A 21,215-nucleotide genomic window follows, 5' to 3' on the forward strand; every position below is an offset into this window, starting at 1 on the left:
CATTTGTATCACAGACTCAATGGCACAAACACAAGGATGCCCACCTGTAAGGTTCATAACCACACCTCTCCATTAAAAAGATTACTGAGCAGTCTAACAAAAGGATGTTTACTCTTAGTGCACCCTGATTCTGTATCACTCAGTCCATTTGCAATCTGTAACACTGATATCACTCGACTGATATTTACTGATATTTGGAGACAAAGGGACCCATGTTTCTCCCTCAATCAGATTTAATAAATCCACAAAAGTAAAAAAAAAAAAAAAACAACAAAACAACAAGTCAAGAGACAGAAGAATCAGGCCTTTGGGATGCTACACTACTGTCTCCCGTGTGGTTAATTTTGATGAGCTTGTTGAAGCACAGCCTTTAGCCAAGTGCTTTTTCATACAAACATCCATAGCTCAGAGACGATTAATCACCATTTATTACTCACCTTCTGGCAACACCCACTCTAAGCTAGGCACCATCCAGACACATTAAGACAGACAGTCCCAGTCTGTGGTAAAAGAAAGCCATTTCTGAGACCCAATCCTGATGGAGAGATATCTAAAGACCCCCATGGCACCCAGCACAGCTACTGGAATCTGCCAGAATAAAGGTGATCACAGGAACACTTAATCACAAATATCAATCTTTCAAAAAGGGACAAGGTATGTATGAAATACATCGGCTATACCTACTTTTCAGTACCTGTCAACTGCTACTGCTGTTACGGTACAAGTAAGCCTCGTGAAAGGATTTTGCTGAAGAAAGAGGGTGAATCTTCATAGATTTATCGATCAGAGCCCCTCACTTGGTTACAGGAAAGTAGTTATTCTGTTCTTCTGCAGCATTAGTAACTTCTCAAACAAAGAAGCCTGATTGAGGCAGACAGTGAGGGGCTTATCAGCTTAGGAAATGGGAAGGATGGTCCAATTAACTGCCAAGCAGTCAGACATAATTCACTCTGACCAGGCCAATGAGAGACGAGTCCCAGAAATGCATGTCCTCTCCATTTATGTAACACCCAAACATTGCCCCCTGCAAAGACTTCCCTTCTGGAAGCACTGCCTAAGTAAGGAGCAAGCCACTATAGGAAAATCCACCTGGATAGACCTGCATCTTATTAAGCAACTATCTCAGTGGTACAGGAGGCACTGCCAGTCGCTGCCCTGCTGAACTCAGGCATCACCAGGCAGACAGCCAGAATGCTCTGTGCAAGGTTATGTGGGGTCCACACCACTGCACTGTCTTCTCACACATCAACGAACAGGACAAGATGTAGAAGGCACAAAAAGGAAAACCACACCCTGGTGTAGGTAGGAAGGCTTCATCTCATTTTCCTGAGCTACTTCTGCCTAGAAATAATCAGAATGTTATTGAAGCAATTTCACAGTGTTAAAAACAAACAAGCAAAAAAACCTGAAGGCAAACTGTATGTAAGAGCTGATTAGCTGTGAATTCAGCCACAGTACTGCTCTTCATGTCCTCTGCAATGCTTAGTACCCTGCTAGCACAGGGTAAACAGAAAGAAGGCCAAGAGAAAGAGTAAGGGGAGAAATTCTACAAAAGATGCTAGAATGAAAAGAGAGAGTTCTCAGTCAACCAAAGCTTTAACTTGGGATCCATCACCTAGGATGAAGCAGGCATTTAAAGTTGAGAGAGGAGAAAAAAGAAAGAAAAAAAACATGTTCCCAAAACACTGATTCATAAACACCAACATCCGATGTTCACGGGAAGCCTGGAACCTTTATTCTGCAAAAAATTGTGCATGTGGGACCTGGTCCATTCTTTGCTAAGGTACCTTGTTTTGTGTAATCCTCTCCATTTTTAAGAGCCAGACTTAAGACTGTCACAGTCAGAAAAACATGCTATGAGCAGGAGCATAAAAAAGCCCAGTTGTTTGGAGTATTTATGTTACATATGGCAACATCCTATTACCAGGAGCTAAGGAATCTGTGTGGTACTAGCAAATTCGCCATGCAGCAGGGTGTTAGAGCAAGCACAAACCAGACTATATATGGTATGTTTACTGAATGATTAGGCATAAACATGTTACAGAAGAAATGGTGTCCTGTATTAGATGCTGGGCTTCCTGCTGCAAGCAAACCATCCTGCTCGGAAAGCAGTCTGTCACATATTCCTCATACACTTCTGGCTGTGGGTGCCAGTGAAACCTCTAGAAAACAGGAACAGGTTATGTGGCAAGTAATGATTAACTATGTGGAGGATCAGCCCTCCAAGCTCCACCCGCCAGCATTCCCTGTCTCCTTGCTGCTCTTCCTCCCCTGCTACTTTTCAGATGGGACTGTTTGCAGGGCGAGCCGGCGGAGGGGACGAAGGTGGTCATGGGCACACGCTGCGCCGAGCGCTGCCTCTGCCACAGGATGACGGGCACGGACAAGTGCACCCTCTCTTTCTTAAGAAACAGCTGGCAGCAGGCAAGCGAGTGCTGCAACCATCTGCCTGCCCCACATCCAAACCCAGTTGGCACAGGACTATTTCATAACGGGGAGGAGGAGGGAAATCCTGAAAGGGTAGAGGGAGGAGGGTGTACTGAAGATGCCTTAAAGCACAGAAGAAGGTTCGTATCTGGCTTCTGCGTCCTGCCTAACCTGTTTTGTGGCATGTTCCGGTTAACTCTCCTTTTAGTTGAGGTTGTTCGTTGTTTTTCTTTTGGCATCCAAAGCCAAGTTGCAGCCCCTTCTCTCCTCTGACTCCTTTCACGCTCCATCACACTCCAGTACAAACATGCGCACACGGAATGGAGGTGCCAGAAAACAAAACGCTGAGTTCATCACAGACTGAAACTGGATGCAGTTTCTTTACTGGAGGGAACTGGATCTTCCTTGTCAGCTCACCAGGACTGTAAGCCCTCAGGTTCCAGACTTCTCACCTGCATCACTGCTTTTCAACATCAGCAACTCATCATAAAAACTTAAAACTACACAAAGTGGTAAGGGGGTGGGAAAACAAAGTGGAAAAAAGCCCCAAACCTCAAAACACACACCTGGAAGATTGCATGCCACACAAATCTAACCAGAGTGCAGGGTGGGAGCAGCAGCAGCAATCATAGTACCAGGACATACCATCACTACCACAGCAGAATTATGCCTTCACTGTGTACAGTATTTACAGGGTTAATGAGTAGCTCAAAGATCAGAAATAAACCTGCTAAGCAACAAAAGCATCAACTCCAAGCTGTGCCGGGTGGTTTTTGACAGGGGTTAAGCAGTCAGTAACCAGTGACAAGAACTTGGTGGTGGTTCAGTAGCCATTTTAAGCAGCAGATGTATTAATCATGGGAGTGCAGTAACAAAAGAACCAGGAGCAAAAGCATGCTTCAGAAACGAGGACCCCTAAAAGCTCAGCAGCACACACATACCCCTCTGTCATGTGTAAAATAAACTTAGAGAAGCCAGCAAAGAAGAAAGATTATTCCATGACCTCCAGAGCACAGCAAATCCCTCAGAGCAATGAGTGCTAGGCATCAGAAACTTCCTGGTTTCCAGGCCGTTGTTTCACATGTTTTCTGGGGAGTTTGCATGCTGTGGGAAAGATTCCCAAGTACACTGAAAGCAAGCCTGCAACATCCCCTTCCACTCCCACAGCAAGTATGCAGTCCATAAAAGATTAAAGTGTTGGAAACATATGCTGGAGAGAAGATTCCTCTTTTTTTTTAAAAAAAAACCAACAAAACACATCAACCATTTAGCAGTTGATGCATTTATCAAAATATTTTGCCAACTGTTTTTTAAGACAAAAAGGTGGGGGGGGGGGCAGGGAGATGAGCAAGCAACCAAGAGCTTGTGAGACACATGCAGCCTGTAACCTGAACATGGTTTTACAGATGTATTTACTATCTTGCTTTTCTTTGGGGGCTTTTCAGGCCAGGGTGGCTTTTGTCTCAGGCCAGGGTGGCTTTTGTCTCTGTGCTATATGCTAGGCAGCTCATAATAAATGAGCAATCCCAGAGTAAGCAGATCTAGCTCCTTCTCTGAATCTACTGGGATGCTGAGGCACAAAGATGGGCCTGAAAAAAACTCTGTTTGATTATGATCCTGATCAATCCCTTTGGTCACGCGAGTGCTTCAGGTCTGGTACAATTATTAACTGTGTTGCAGTCACATGAAAGAGAACAAGTTCCCCCTCCCACTCTCATCCCATGGGTAACATTATGTGGGCAGTAAATATATGAAGGAACATGGTGAGGCTGGGGGGTGTGTGTAGAAACCTCCACAGGAAGGCTTCATAGATGTACATTCTATTATTTCTTTTTGGTGAACGAATTATGGACATAATAGGCAAGCCTGACTGATGCCCAGACACATTTGGGTACCCAAAGGGGAGTGAAGTGGGGAATTCTCATGTCTACTCAGTGCTGCCTACACTTAAGAGGGAAAATCAAAGGTGTTTCAAATTTTCTCCATTTCTTATACACTATGATGATGGAGCACGGAAAGTATTTTTATGAAAGCACAAATCAGTAATTTCTAAACTGGTGGGCTTGCTTTTGAGGCATTCTTCTTTGTTGGAGGGGATTCAACAGGTATGAGAGAAGAGAGATGGGAAAAAGAGAGCACTATGCTTCTAAAGAGAAACTCTTGGCATTGAGACAAATGAGGTAGGCAGTGTTGACTAAAACCCTAAGCTGTGATTCAGCTGCTGGGACCAGAGTCTCATGGAGCCTCCCTGCTTTACAGCTTGTGCTCACATAACTAAGAATGGAGACGGCGCTTTCCAAAGGCTGCTTTCCAGGACCGAGAGGGAAACGAAAGAGAAAGAGCATTCCACCAGCACGGTACCCAACTAACCCCCAACTCATGCACATCTCAGACTGCCAGAGGGCGGCTGTGGCACTATTTCAGCTGTGAACCAAGCATCCCAGGTGTGTGTGCCCGAGAAATCTGAGCTCAGAAACACTAACAACTGCAAACTAGCTGGGATGGAAGCTGTGCCCGACGGATGTGCAGCTCCTCCAGCCTCCCCCAACACATCCTGGCCCAGCCCAGCAGCCCCTCCCGTGCAGTGTTTCAGCTGAAAAGAGTAAATTCTGCTGACCTTAGAAGGGTGGTAAGCAGGGCAGGTGGTGAGGAAGAGTGTCAGATTTGACATCAGATGACATTTCCTAGACATAATTAAAAATACAAAGCGCAGCGCATCTTTAAGTGGTTACATCTGTACAGTCACCAGCCCTGTGACACTGAACAAGAAAAGGTGGTGGTGGGGGAAATAAACAACGGGTTGATGACAAACAATAAAACATAAATTAGCACATCCTCTTTCAAAGTGCTACATGTATTTTCTGTTTCGTTATAATTGAGTATGTCCCCAACAAAATAACTACATTTGTCATATTATACCATGCATCCATTTTATAAAATATTTTAAAATGTGCTTTTGCTTTGGCCTGCCTACATGAAATAATAAAGAAATATCACTTGTCAGGAACTCTCTAAGAAAAATAAACCTTAAAATAGCATGGTACGTTCACTGAGTAACACGTATTTCTGCAAAACTCCTGTTCTTTATATATTTTGCATCTGAAAACTGCAAGTCTCACACGTGCACGCACAAAAGACAGACAGATTGCTGCTGTGGACAAAATGGTGCCATTTAATACAAAAATCTGGTTTATGCATAGCCTGGCTGTAGTGCATGCTGGGCCCAAGCAGAGTGGGATGCAGCCAGTTATATCGAACAGTTGTGCCCTCAGCAACAAATGGTGCATTCATAAAACTGGAAAAGCCTCTGTCTAGGGGATCGCAGCTCTGCAAAAGAAACAATCGCTTGCTGACATTTTCTGAGGGAGGATATGGCCAAAAGAGGTTGAGGGGGAGAAGTATGATCTACAGTAAAGTTATGTTCAGAAGAAATACCAAAATATGAGGGAAGAAAACCCAAATCTGCGACTGAGCTCCCTCTGCTCCCTCCATTAGCTAGCCTCTAACAAAAGAGCAAGGCCACCTGAAAAGACATGTGGCTGGAAAACACTTGGCCAAGAGTGTAGAGGAAGAAAAGAAAAAGCTTTCTTGTAGAACGCTGGCCCATGAAGAAGCAACAGCCATCATGCAGGCTGCAGTACACAAAGCTGCATGTGACAGGCAGTTTCTCACAAGTTTCTTACCCTTGCCTTTATTAGCTATGCCACCTCCACACTGGTAACTAAAAGCCAACATCTGGTGCTAGCTAAATGTCACCACAGACAATCCCTTTAATAAAAATTTAAAGAGTCTGGGTCCCAACAAGGAAATAATTAGTGCTTTGAATCTAAGACCCTACTGGAGAGCTTCTGAAAAAATCCTGGCTTTTAAGCTGCCCAGAGCAGTGACTTTGGTGTGCACTAAGCCCCTTCTCCAGGCCCCATGCCACCTCACTCTGGGGATGCTCAATTCACAGCTTCTGGCCCATGTGTAGCCCATCTGGACAGTTCAGATGGGAAGCCTGTGCTGGGAAGCCCAAACAGGTCTGTGGATGTCCAGGTCTTGCTGTAGGACGGGAACATGCTGTCCAGGCTGCCCTTGGCCTAGGGAGCTCTGGCCCCTGGAACTGAAATGCCAGACACTGCAATCAGCCCCAAACACACCTGACATCTCTGAAAGCAAATCTGACCTCTCCCAAAGATGTATGAGACACCCATGCAAGTCAATGCAGAAGTGCTCCCTTTGGAGCTAGGCAGTTACGCAGCACGGCTTATTAATGAATACCTGTCACCTGCTCCATTCTACTGAGCTAAGTAATAAAAAAAAAAAACCCCACATCATACACCCTAACTGAAGTTCAGTGGTAGAATCAGTGGCAGTTCCTGTGAGATGTCAAAAGAATTGAGTCCCACCTGCACATTGATAGGAAATAAGAAACAACTCTCCCCAACCACTCCTGGCTGCCCTGAGGCTGTGCTGGGACATGCACCCTACTTCCTCCTGGTGCTCACACAGCACAGAGGTCTCACATCTCACCCAATAGAAGTTTTCTTCTAAAAACTTGCCTCGACAGTTTGGGAGAACTGACACTGTCTTCCACTGCCAAGGCAAGCCCAGCCAAAAGAGAGATGACAGATGTGGCTGACAGAATGAGTCCCTCCATTATATTACCAAGAGAGTGTGTGTTCTAAGACATTAATAGAGTCCTCTTGCACTGAAGCCTTTGCAAGGGTATCTAAAAAGGGGATGCACGTAATTCTTCCTATCCCCAGTGCACCTAATGGTTTTCTGAGAGCCTTTTATGAAAACACTTCAGAGGTGAACAGGACTGTGGTCCCACAGACTGACAGAAAATAAGTATTTTTCCACAGAGGTTTAAAAAAACCCAAGCAAGCAAGCAAGCAACCAACAAAAAAAGGTAAAACAGGATAAGTGGTTCTTCAAGAGAGAGCAAGTCATTCCTGCACCTCAGTGCCATAAGCAGCCAAAACCTGCAGATCCATTGGAGTAGAGGAATAAACACTGGAAGCATTCACAGCAAGCTACAGTAGTGAGAACTGAGCCATAGCTATCTGAAGCATTGGAGAATGAATGGTAATGCTTTTGTTTACCAGCTGAGCATTGCAAATGATTCTTGCTTTTGCAAGAAAGCTTGCACTGTAGTTGCATAAATAATTTCAGTAAAATTGTATAAAAAGCTACTTCATTAATGGTGGTTATCAGCTGGAGACCTACAGCAAATACAAAACTACAAAAGCTTTTACAGAGGTATCAAAGCAACCTAAAAACTATCTGACTCTACTCCTTGGTCAGTTTCCAGGCAAGGCAAAAGTCTACACATACATGTAATATTTTGTACATGCTCCCATTAAACCTGCCCTCTGCATTCTAGAATTCAAGTAGTGACACACATGATTTTGTTTCCCTCCATAGGCTTTACAAAGGCTTCTAATACAACACATGATCGACTTACTAGGAAATTGTTTGTTTGTTTTAAATTTGGAGAAGGCAGCGAAAACACCTGGGAAACTGCAGCAGAACATCAACAAAGTTGAAAAGAAAATTACATCCCAGCTTCCCGAAAACCTTTAATCTAAAGCTCTTGGGGAAGTCTACGAATAAGGGATGAACAAAGAAGTACTCGATTTGAGAAATGTCCTTCCTTTGAACACCGAATCACATAATACAAGTCTCCACATCACCTTGCAAAAGAAAAAGGAAAAAAAAATCCTGCCTGAAATGTGTCACTTTTTTGCTGCTGTTTACTTTGTTTGTTTGTAGTGGTTTTGTGAAATCCCACAAATATTTCAGACCAAAACCACAGCCTGTGTTTTATATTTAGATGAACTATGGCATCTTTCAAGAAGCTGTAATTGCAAGCCTGCATGTAAAGCTCTCCCTCTGCCTGCCCTGGGACCATGCAGCCATTGCAGAAGGGAGAACATGGGCCACCACTGCAGCCCTTGTGGTGACCTTCCTCCATGCACTGGCCCAGCCACCCCACAGCTCAGCTCCAGCAGGATGCGAGAGTGAGTCCTTGCACCTCCCATGATAAGGGATAGTTTTGAGTAGGATAGCTAATGTCTGCCGGTAAAATTTAAAACCAACAAAAAAGGCTCTTCCTTTCCTTCTTTTACTTCCCGTCTGATCCAGGTGGAACAAACAGGATGGAATTTGCCTGTTGTGATGATGCCTCCAGTATCAGCCCTGATTTAAATCAATATAAAACACAGTAGGGAAAGGAGCCTGAAGGTTTCTAACCGGCTGTGTTGAACACCATGACCGCCTCACACCCCCGCCCCACAAATGCTTAACTGCTGAATGAAATTCCTCTCGTTTCCTGCACTGAATCATCTGTGTCACCACAAAGATGAGATTTTTAACTGTGTGCACACGTTTCTGATTTGAGGGGAATGCAGTGTAGGGTGTTTCTCAAACTACTGTCAGCCTAGCCACACACGGTTTGGATTTCTTTTGTGTTTGATGTATCATTTAACTAAATCTGTGTTTTTCCAATGAGGTACAACCTTTCAGTGATGCTGTTTTCTAGGAAATATGTAGGTGAATGCTGCTGCTGCTTCTTTTGCAAAGTATTATTTGAATGGAGCTAGGAGGGACAGGATATGCTGATTTGCACAATTAAAAATAACTTACAACTTGAACTGTGGCATCAGATGCTCCTACAAATTTCTTTAGGGCAGATTACATGCTCTTTTCAAAATGCTTTTTTCCAGACCTCAACTTAAAATCATTTCATTAATTTACCCACAAATTACCTCTTTTTCATTACTAAGCTGATCATCTATTTTTTAATCACTAGAGCAATTCATTCTGCAGGAAAGTTAGCAGCCCTTTAATCCTCAAATTCAATAATGAAACGTCCAAATCACTCAAGAGAAAGAAAGGTGAGGCAAAATGCTAAACCACGGCTCCTTAACCACCCTTCCTAACCAGGATGGCTTGGTATCACTGCAGGCACAAAAAGGAGGAAACTGTGATCCCTGTTTGGCTGTGCACTGCTGAAGTCAGTGGGATCTTTGTGGATGCTGGGTGGAAACAGGCTCCTACAAATATGCAACAAGCAATAGCTAAGCTTATACTCTGCTCTGGATTGATCTGAGTCACGAGGAGCTCAAGCTGTCAGTCAGCAAGAGGGCAAGGACGGCTGATTGTTCTGGTCTTCTCACTGGAGCAGAAGAAAAATTCCAGATGCACATCCTCCTTGCAGCACCCCCACATACTCTCACCCAGATGAAAGCTTAAGGACAAGAACCATGTTTTCACACAGGCCTATTTTTTCCACAGTGTTGTCAACCTTCTCACCCCTTATTTTAATAAAGGAAAACCTACCATCCTTTTGACCTTGGACTTGTTCATTTTCTCTGTTTCTCTCAGTACATGCTCTTTGCTAACCATTCAGCATGCTGTGAGCCCTGATAAAAGTGGTTAATGTTTACTGAAACCTGTGTATGAACTGTACTAAACCTGATGCAGGGGGAGGCAAAGTTCTGCTAGCAGCATCCATGACCAATTAAAAAGAAGTGTTAGCTTGTTTTTCTTTTTAAACTCATCCCCCCCCTCTGCTAAACAGCTGCATGAGTAGATGGGCAGGCAGCTCAGGAAGAAGACTGAAAAAAAATTTTCTAATCCATCCACCTAGACACTTCAAAATAAGTCCCTGTTCTGAGTACAACAGGCCTTTCAAGAATACACAAAAGGAATGGAAGAACTACTGGGGTTCTCTTTCTGAGGAATGCATACTTTATCCCCAAATAACTGTTTTCCAAAACAGTCTGAAAACCTACAAGTCTAGCAGAACTGTTGAGTATTTTCTTTTTGCTTTCCCTGTAGAAGTCCATACGCCCTTGGCTTGAGCAGTCTTCAAAACATCCTATTAATTAAGTGAAAAAGTGGAATATTACTACTGTAAACTCATACTGCAACTAACACTTGATCAGTATTATTTTCTGACTTTAAATTTATCATAATTTCTTCCCAGCAGAGACAGACTTAGAAACAATCAACAAAATTTCAACAGCTGTATCCATGCACTATTTAGGAACAATTTTTTGTAGCATAGACTAAATGTGTGCATTGCCAATTCTTAGCTTACTGGCAGTTTTTCCAACAGTATTGTAGTATCCAGTCCAGAGAGCTCTTACAGTGGGAACTCCTGCCTCCCTCTCACTGTCTGGTGACAGTGGGATGCTCCCAGGTGGTTAATGACTTTTTTCTTTTTTCTTTTTTTTTTTTTTTTTTTTTTTTTTTTTTTTTTTTGTACTAGAGGGCAGCAACAGTGCCGCAGTCACCTTGGAAACAACCATCACCCACTGTTTGCAGAATAAACAATGGTACCTTTTCAGCCAGTGCAAGGCAGGCAGGGCAAGGGGCAGCCAAGCAATTCTGGGACTTACAGGAGTGTTAACATATTGCATTCATTCAGTGCGTCAAAAAATAGTTCAGCACGAGGAGCAAGGCGCTCTCAAAGTGAGAGCCTTTGGCTGCAAACCACAGACAAGTGCACAGGGCTCAGAAGGTCAAACAAGTCTCCCCAGTCAGCAACGAGGTCTTTTCCTCTGATTTTTTTACTTGCCCTCCTGTTCCCCTCTCTCATACACACAGAAGGAAGAAAAACACACCTATTTAAACTGATCTTATCCACGAAAAGTCAAGTGTTCAGCTTCCAAGTAGCGCTCTCTGAAGTTTTCTCAGTGTGCCAAAATATTTTAAAGAACTGTTTACCCGCACTTGTAGTGCTTTGTACCCAACGCATCAAGAGCCGTTTCCAGAAGCGTTCCTTGTGAAGTTAGTGAGGATTGCGGTTATTCAGCATTTCAGACCGTATGCCTAAGCACTCAAACAGTTATATACCCCTCTCTTCTCAAAGTAATTCCATTTTCAGAGAGACAGTCTGCCTGCTTTAAAATAGAGATGATCTACATCTGGCTGTACACTAACTTCTCAGTGTCTTCCTGCCTCCTGGAGACTTTTTTCTCTGCTCAAATTAAAAAAACCCCAGCAACAAACAATCCTTTTTTACCTGCAATAATCACAGGGAAAAGCTAAATATTTAAGGATTCAAGTTTTATCAATTTTAACACACTCTCACAAAGTGCTTTGCTTTTGTGGCCTGTCACAAGCAGAGTGTTTAAAGCAGAATGGAGACTGAGGCGTCACTCGGATACTTTAGTGTTTTACAGCCTCCCCACACCAGCTTGCAGACAACTACATTGCTGAGAGCAAACTGACAGCAGTCCAGCTGCCCAGCTCGTCAGTGTGGCCACTTGGCAAAGGATTGCAAGGCCCTACGAAACCACGCTGCTGCTTAACTCGTGCATAAAAGGGCATCCAGGTGTGCTGTGAAGGAGTGCCAGGCACAACACACCCAGCTGAGAACTGCACTGAGGTGATGAGAGCTGTACAAAGGTACAACAAAGCAGCTCTTGGGCGAGATCTGTAGATTTCCACATCACAATATAAACACTTTTCTATAGCCTTCACTCATCTTACACAGCACACTCAGCTTTGGCAAAATAAGAAGGGAAAAAAAAAAAAAAAGGCAAATCACCTTTAGACTGTCAGAAACAGTGACTGCCTTGCAAACTAAAAACCCTGCAAACTAAACCCTCCAGCAAACTTGTCCATCTGGGCTGGACAGGTTCACTCACGACTACAACCATGGTAGCTCAGTTGAGTCAGACTAACATTACTAAAAACCTACCTTAATATTCATTAAGATGCAGGTTAACACATTAACTGGTCTTGCACAGCCACAAACACGGCTTTGGACATGGTAGGCTGTACCTTAAGGAGCATCAAGAGAGCTTTTTTTTTTTTAATTGTGTTCGGCTAACTCAGTTGACCTCAAACAACTGAGACACACACCCTTTCTGCCTGTCAGGACAGGGTCCTTCTCTGTCTTGCACTGCTGGGACAGAAGTGAAATATGTATGGAGGTGATTCACATACAACCCATCCTTCACTTACTCCTAATAGGCGGTGGAGGGGAGGGAAGCATATGGGTGAAAAGCCGCAGCTGTTCCAAGGCTGTTCCAACTTTACAGCACACGATTTATGGAAAACAAAACAAGAGGAGCAGAAAAATAGGATTTGAACATTACCGACCTAAAAGAATCATTGTCAATACCTCCTGCTCTGCACAAGGGCTACCCTGGGCTCCATCTGCCTTCAAGGCCGAGAAAGGAAACATTAAACTTGAACAGCGGCCAGGACTCAATGTCTGCTTCCTAACACACTTAGATGGGGCAGTCTCTACCTGTGGCAGAGCACAGGGAGGGCACTGCCCAAGCCTTCCTCTGGCTCTGCACTTGGCACCATCACTGCCAGTGCCAGCCAGAGCCCGGCCAAGGGGCAAACACGGCTCTGCCCCGCAGGGCTGCCCTCTGCCACCCCGGCATCCACAGCCAGCTCGCAGATGGGATGGGAGCGTGTTCCTCGCACCCAGCAACCGGCACTGCCATTCTGGCAGAGGCTCCAGAGGACAGTGCGGGTACCAGCGGGGCAGGAACACGCTCCTGCACAGGCCAGGCTTCCAGCGGGCTGGGGCTCGGGGCACCGCACCACTAACCAGGCAAACAGGGATGCAGGCATATCCCCTTCGCTCGGGCATCACAGCCAGAAGTCCCCGTGGCCGTGCCCAGGGCACCCGGGCCTCCCTGCAAGGAGGGCGAGGGAGCGGCAGCGGCTGCACAGGGCCGGCCCTTCCCTCCCTTCCCCCCGCGCAGCCGCCCCCACCCTCCAGGAGCTCTATCGCAAATCCCCAGGCCGCGCCGGCTGCCAGCTGACAGAACTGTTTAGTCAGCAACCAGGGAGAGAGAGAGAGAGAGAGAGAGAGAGAGAGAGAGGAGCGGCCGCCCCCCTCCATCCTTCCCGGCTCCTTCCCGTGGTACCTTCCCCGCAGGAGAAACGCTCTCCTGCTTCCCCAACCCCTCCCCAAAAGGCTGAATTCGCCAAGTATTCGCGTTTCCGAAAAGTCTGTCGAGCTTCGCACGTAGCTGAAGGATCTGGGCTGTTGCTTTGCTTCTTTTTTTTTCCCACTCCCTCCCCTCGGTGCTTTGTATAACCCTGTTTCACCACCCTGCCCCATCCCCCAGGCGAGAGGAGCTCCAGAAGCGCCGCTGCTGCTGCTGCTGGAGGAACTTCCTCCATTTGCTGTGAGAACATCACTCCGGCGGCCCCGCGCCGCCCCGCAGAGGAAGTGCAACATAATAGCCAGGCCCCAGGTGCCAAGGTTAGCCTGTCCTTTTCCTCTCCCCGGGATGGTTTCCACTCCTTTCAATACCAGCCTCCCCAAGAGCTACGCGGTAAAGTTATGAGCAACAGCAAAAACGACAACAACAAAAAGAAAGCTGAAACCTGCTCAAGCACCGCCACACAGCCTTTGCACACCAGAACTTACACGATTCATTTTCTCTGAAGCGAGAAGTCTGGTTTCATCCCTGCACTAAGAAGCTGAACAACTTTTAACCGTACTTTTGTGAGGCAGAGCAGCAGCCCAGCCCGTGCCAGCGAGGCAGCAGCACCACCAGCCAATGGAACTGCCTGTGCTGGCCTTCCCTGCTTGCCCAGGGCACATGGAACAACCACGGCAACACAAATGTCTCGGCCGAAAGGAAAACCGCATCTCAGGCCAGGCTGGAATAATGAGAACCCTGGGCTAAAGGCATGGATTTAGTCTACGAGGAAGATGGAGATCAGCACCCAAAGCCTGTTTCTCAGAGCAATGATTACACAGTTTCCATTCTCTATTCTGGCAACACCTGCATAACTGAAGGAATAAAGTAATTTTAAAAAAATAGGTTTTAATGGAAAGTCTCACAGTGTCTTACTGCACTTTTCCCTTTTCAAATTTGTTTGCTTGGTACAAAAGCATGCATCTACTCTCTCCAAAATGCAAAAAACTCAGTGTTGGAAGGAAGCTCCTACACTGGCTCATCTCACAAAATCCTCTGCCTTTCCAGGTGCATCAAGGGGAGACTAAAAGGTATAACTATGCCCTAGGTGTTATGATGTTATCCATAATTTATGCGGAAACAAAATGTCCCATACTGACATCCCTGTAACAAAGCATTTATTTGGCTTATACAAAAGTGTTTCATGGCAAAAAAGTGAACTCTCTCCTTTCCCCTCTCTCCTACCCATAACAAAATACATGCATGCATTCTTTTTTGCCTTTCCTCCCAGCTGGGTATCCATGCAACTGGCTCCAAATCATCTGATTACTAAATTGCAGAACTAGGGAAAGTGAAGAGTTAGCAACCTGTCTCAGTTTATCATACTGTGAATATAAGGAGTTACTGAAAGAAAAAAAAAAAAAAACCACCAACCCTACAGTCTCCAAATAACTAAGCAATGGTGAGGACTGAAATTCTCTAGAAAAGAATGTTTTAACTTCAGAACCCCTGAGTTGTCTCTTCCACGCTTCAGTGCTAAAACCTCACATTCTACACAGGCTGCCTGCTGCCAAGAGATAGACAGCTGCAACACGTAGACACAAAAAGGAGGTGTCTTTTGGCTGGAGTTTTAGATTTCTACATGCTGCCCTGTTTTATATGCTACTCCCCCAAACAGTTACAAGAAAATAACTGCAGAAGTCTAAAAACAAGTGTGACTATTGTAACCAATGATAGCTATTGATAGAGCCTGTATTAAATGTGCAGATGCTATAAGGCCCTTTCACAGTCCATGTTCCTCTGCAACAAGACAATTTTCTCAGAAATGTGCTGTTGCAGTCTTTATACTTGCTTGGCTTTTAGCATATGTTTAGTTTCATATCTTATAATAGAAGCCTGGGCATTCCAACAAAACCTACATCAGTCTTCACTCCTATTTTCCTTAAGCTGGTATTTCTAGGCTGTGATTGATACTCTGCCCCTGGCTACTCAAACCAACTTCTTCCACAAAAGACACATCAACACTGGCAAAGCTGCACCAGATTTGTACCAGTCCAGTCAGAACAAAACCTGGACCACAATCATACATGATGAAACATGATCTCCTTACACAATATCAAGCATGATTAAGAAAGATACTCTCTCAAGATGGAAAATAATTTGGAAATAATAATAATAATAATAATAATAAAAAAAAACAGCTAAAGGAGACCTGATTTGCAGAATTTTTTTACACAGCTAATTTATCAACAAGATTTGCATCAAGAAAGAAAACATAGAATGTGTGATAAGGTGGAAAAATGAGACTATCTTTGCAGCCAAAACTCTCAAGCTTCTTGATAAAAACAGCATGTAGTTTTGTGCTGCTCGCACTGAGGGTCAACATCTCTCCAGAAGCTCTTCCCTTCCTTCAGCTGCTCATTCCCATGCAAGGGAAAGCCTATGACTGGCCTCTCCTTTATTGATCAAAACAAAAGTTGGTGAGGTATGAGTGTTCAAAGACAAAAAATTAAAGAGGACTGGCTACTCAGAACATTTGAGAGATAAGGCTTACAGTGAAACCTCAGAAACCCTTGTATCAGCATCTCAGAAGATTACAACAGCAGGAATGAACTGCTGGAGGTGAGGGGGTAAACAAATTACAAAAAACCCCCCCAAACAACCAAACCTCTTCAAGCTGGTTTTACTGCTTCTTCATCCTATGATGTCAAATGCCCATTTAGGTTGCCAAGGAAACCATTCTGAAGTCACTAATTCAGTGTCATTATGAATTTTTTTAGTTACCAAGGCAAAGACACACTAGAAAAGGGAAAGCTGGGAGGAAATACCTAAATATCAAAAGACTCCTTAAAAAATGCATCTTCAAAGAGATAAAAAACATTAAGAACAGATCTCCATTGAGATTTTTCCCTTTGCATTGTTTGCAGTCACATACCTGGAAGAATACTTGCCTTGAAGTGGTAGAGGGAAGATGCTTGAATACAAGTGGTGTTAAACACAACCTTTAAAGGCAAACACCACAATGTACCTGAAAGACAGGGGCAAGTGGGAAAAGGAGAAGGGGAGGGACTGGGCAAAGTGGCTCCATTAACATAAGCCTGCCTCTCTTAACAGTTACTGGAATCACAGAGAGATACCCATGAACTGACAGTAGCCATGGAGAGGATGATCATTCCCACCTTCAAGTAGGCTAGAAGCCAGAGGGCAGGTAAGAACCTACGTGTTAAAAATGAAACATCTTTAGAAAAATGCAAAACGGTTGTGCTGGTTTTTCAATGTCACAACTCCAAGACAGCAAAGACACTAAGCCCAACATACACAGCAGATGGAGTTCCTATATACAAGGACAGATAGAACAGACATTGCTAATCACCCCCCACCCATGGTGCAAGCTTGAATTAGGCTCTGTCTACAGGAATTCATTAACCTAGCAGCACTGATTCCAGGATCAAGGACCCATCCTAGCAGGCAATGCATCTTGTTGCATCCACGTTTGATTTGAGGACCTTGCAAAGATAAACTGCCAAAAAGGCATTCCACTTAATTCTTCCACTTTTCATCCTGGCCCTTGCTTCACTATGAAGACATGATGGTTCTGATGGTCTGATCTTTTTAATAATGGTTGACTGGGCTTTTAAAAGCTGTTCTACCTGCATTGCAATCAGAAGTCCTGTCATCCTCTGCTCTTCTCCCACCTCCTTCTGCCTGCACAACTGTACCAGCTGCACAGTAAGTCTGCTAAGAGAACTGACTGTGCCAAAACTGAACTTTCAAAAGACAGGGGGACAAATACAAAAAGTCCTTATCGGCTTTCTGGCCTAGCACTTTAAGGCATACCTTTAAGATATTTAAAATATTTATTATTTTGAATACATACCCCAAGAAAACAAGCAGTCAAGAAAATACTTCTAATTAAAGCAACATAAACATGCCCTCCTGCTTACACATACACAATGACTTTATTTTATGTTTATTTTTAGGTTTTCCTGATCTAACACCCAAGAGGAGAGAGACACCTGCAAAGCATATGCCATTCTAGGGCTCCATTCCTTGCTCCTCACATGACCTTTATGATATTAAATTTAAATTTAAGCTACTAAATGCATAAAGCAGCAGCAGAGCAATACAAGAGGAGCTCCGAATACAACAATCAGACCTATAACCACAACTTGAGAGTTTAGAAGAACAGCCCCTGCCCCCTTTCTCCAAACACACATGCTTGCTACTTTCAAATACTATATCATTCACAAAGCCTACAGAGGTCAGTATTAAGTGCTGAACAGCTTATTTAGAATGGTTTTACACACAGCAACTTTCAAAGATTATCATCATAAATCAAAACCTGATGAACAGGGCTTGTTTCTCCTAAAACCACTATATTTCATCAGTCCTGAGAGGCTTAATACAGGGAGTAAGTAACCTAGATAAAACTGGGCTCTCACTGTGAAAGGCTCTCCTTACCAGGTTTCAAATCACTAATGTCACCCTTGCAACTAAGTTCCCAGTTCAAGCAAGTTGGAATAAAGTTTTCAACAGCTAAACACAAATCAAGTGGTACACATCACTTGGTGGGCAGGTTAAGGTAGAGCTTTAAAAGGCAAGGTTCCTTTTCAGGCCATGTCAGCAGTGAAGAATGTGCAGCACACCAAGGAAGAAAGGGGTTAGCATGACCTGATCTAAACCTCTCCTTCCTCACTCTCCACAAGCGGCTGCATTTCGGCAGCCTTGTAAGCACTGATTTGTAAAGCAATCTAACTAAGTAAACACTAGCACTATGGCTAGTACTGAAGCAAAGTTGTTTCAGTTGCAAAAAATAAAATCTCAAAGTCCACCAACATGGACCAGTCAGTCCTACAGGTGGCCAAGTGGGTTCACAACTAGCAAATATAAAAAAAGGGATGGAAACACAGTAGAATTGCGAAATATGCTAATTTTACTTCAGTGAGCTCAAAACAATTCCTCTGATACTGGCCAAGAATAAACTGATGGATGAATCCTAGTCATCATCCCAAATCAGGAGGCAAGCATAGGAAGTGGGCAAACTTTATTGTGGGTAATATCTCTAAGTGGAACCTAAAGAAACACCTAAAGCGAGCAAGGGCAAATGCTCCTTTTCTCTGGTAAGCTGTATTCATCAAGGTTTTAGATACACAGGCCTTGCTTCAGGCTGCCATTTGCAGGGAGGAAGCAGGGGGGCATATTAAGTGGGGGGATACATGGACATTGCTCAGGGAAACCAGCAGTGTATCTGGGAAGGAAAACAGCAAGAAAAGCACCATTTAAACAGGCAGTTCTCAAGAAATCAGGATGGAAGTAACTGAGCCAGACTACGAACAACCTCATCAATCAGCATCTTCTGACTGCAACTTGCCAACATGGAGAAAGTTTCACAAAAAACCTACAGCAGAATCATGACAGCACCTGGAAATCTTTAAAGCTGTCCAAGTATATGTCTTACAGCAATAAATATCTAGGGAAATAAAGTATTTTTGGCATGTGCCTGTGATAGATGTTAATAAGGCAAACCAAAGCTTTAAAAAGCATTGATGAACGTTGTAATCAAAAGTATGGAACAATTTTTGCATCATAATGGATACTCAGATTAGAACTCCAATCTGGGAGGAAGGCCACAGAGGTGATACAGGAGAGGTCCAGAAAATCCTGAAAGGTGTGGAGAAGGTTAGTAGCGAATAAATACTTGCCATTTCCCTTAGTACAAGTCTTAAATGGTATTAAGTGAAAGCATAAAATAAGAGGTTTAGAATATCAAATTTTCACCTCCTCTCCAAGACAACACACAGATAAACTGCAAAACTCAGCATCACAACATGCCAAGAGTCAGTATGGGTTCAAAAAGCCATGGGACAAGCTCACAAAAAAAGGATTCTTGAACCTAAATACTGTAACTATGTAAATACTCCTTGGCTCAAGAAATTCCAGAAGCTGCATGTTGCTGGTAGACTACATTAGCAAAGCATCATTAATAGATGCCCTCTTGCCATACTCTCATTTGATAAATCCACACTGACCAGCATCTTGGGCATGAAAAGCTTTGGGTCTGACTTGGTAGTAAGACACAATCAGGATTCCCTCTGGTTTTCAGTTTTACAGGCAAAAAACACAGCATGCCTTACTCCACAACATTTAGCACAGAACTAAAGCACCTCCTGCAACAAATCTAGAGGCATTTCTGTCAGCCTGAGGAGGCATTCTCTGCTCTGAATCCAGGCTTCACTGGAGAAGCAGGTACCAGGAACTGCTCATTCCAGGACAGGGCAGTCCTGAGGAAATGCAGCCAGAGCCACAGCTTCAACATGATTCAGGTCAGGATGATTTCAGAGGTTACTGTACCAGGGCTGTCATCCCTGTCTGACAGCCAGTGGTTACCGTGCTTGCAGCAAAGACACGTCCAACTCCAGAGATGCCCATAATTGAAGTATTAACTACCACTCAATTCAATTCCAACACAGCAAACTCTGAAGTGCTCCACTTGGGAGGAGATACATCCAACCTTCTGCCTCCTCTGCAACATAAACTAAGCCCTTCATCCAGGGTCAGAGCAGAGCAGCAGGAAAAGTAACCTAAAAAAAAAAAAAATTGAGTTTTTTCTGCATCAAACATCTGCCTGAGGTACTCACCCAGCCAGTGAATACAGGCATGCTTACTTCCAGGCCTTTGGATGGGGCAGTGGTTAGAGGCTTGTTTGTGGACCAATTCCACCAGAGGAGCCCAGCACAGAGCCAGGCCTCTTGTTGGTACTGCCACAGGCCATATTAACTTGTCGCCTTCAATATGCATCCAGCAGAGTTCAGGTCATGGATTTGTTGGAAGTTCATCACTTATTCAGGCTTTTGTGTGAGAGGTCATTGCTGTCAAACTGTCTGCTTTCACAAGCACAAAAGCTCATGTTAAAATGTAAATACTTACAGGTGTTCCACCAGGCACTCAAGATGAAAGTCAGAGCAAATATATTAGTCCTAGCCGTATTTTACAATGCTGGTAGCACTTGAATGTCATCTGTTTGTGAACCAAGGTTTTTATGTGGGTTCATCTGCCTAGACAGGAAGCATGATCTAATGGTGGAGACACAGGACTGGATTCACAGCATTTGGGCTCTTTTTCTGCCTCTCTTACTGTCTCCCTCTGTGACTTTCAGTAAAGAAATTCTTCATGCCACGGTCCCAATTTAAAAGAATGTGACTAAATGCTTACTCGGCCACATATGAGGGCTGTGACCCTCTGTCATTTTTCCTAATTACTACAAGAATTCTGGAATGATACGGGAAAAGTTAATCCAACTGGTAAGGTTAACCTGAGTTAACAAAAAGCAAGAGCCTTATGAAAGAGCACTACACCCTCCTCCCCCAATGCCTGTGTTTCACTGTTTGTTTTTCAAGACTGAATCTCTGCAACTTATTATTACATCGCCCTTGATGGAGACAGCATTTTGCAAATTCAGCTTTGCAAGAAGGCCGGGTAGGCTGGCTCACCCCTGTCGCCTAGACTTGCGTGGGCTTACCACTCTGCAAGCAATTCAAGCACGACTTCTGTGTTGGGATAACACCACAAGACCAGCAGCAGGACTATGCTGGCACAGGCCTACTGGGAAAATCAACTCCCCAGCTGTGGGAAGAAGCAAAGCCGGCAGAGGCTGCAATCACCACGTCACCCTGGAATCCAGTTTCATGTCCAGTCCAACCTCGTTCTGTGATTGAGCTGCACAGTTCTGGAAAAGCTGGTATCCTCTTCCCTCAGCACTTCCAGCTACACGTCAGATCCTCTTGTGACTTCTGGAAACTGCTATGTTAGCTATTAAACTGGAAAAAGCCATCTTTGGCCTGAGAGGAACTCACATTCATCCAGTTCAGTACCTATGACAAGGGTAATTTTGCACTG

At 44.2% G+C, this 21,215-nt stretch overlaps 1 protein-coding gene across 5 annotated transcripts in view; it reads right to left on the reverse strand.

Moving 5' to 3' along the window:
* RREB1 (ras responsive element binding protein 1) overlaps positions 1 to 21,215 on the reverse strand; it is a 122,058-nt gene that overhangs the window by 86,773 nt on the left and 14,070 nt on the right. The window contains exon 1 of one of the 5 annotated variants that reach the window (XM_083867682.1): positions 13,826 to 13,853. The exons of the other annotated variants lie outside the window; for them this stretch is intronic. The gene's annotated coding sequence lies outside the window, so the exon portion shown is untranslated. Of the gene's footprint in view, positions 1 to 13,825; positions 13,854 to 21,215 lie in introns of those variants that run through there. 5 annotated transcript variants of the gene reach the window in all.

The sequence above is a fragment of the Zosterops lateralis genome, assembly GCF_965231275.1.
Source record: "Zosterops lateralis genome assembly, chromosome: 1".
NCBI classification, from domain to species: domain Eukaryota; kingdom Metazoa; phylum Chordata; class Aves; order Passeriformes; family Zosteropidae; genus Zosterops; species Zosterops lateralis.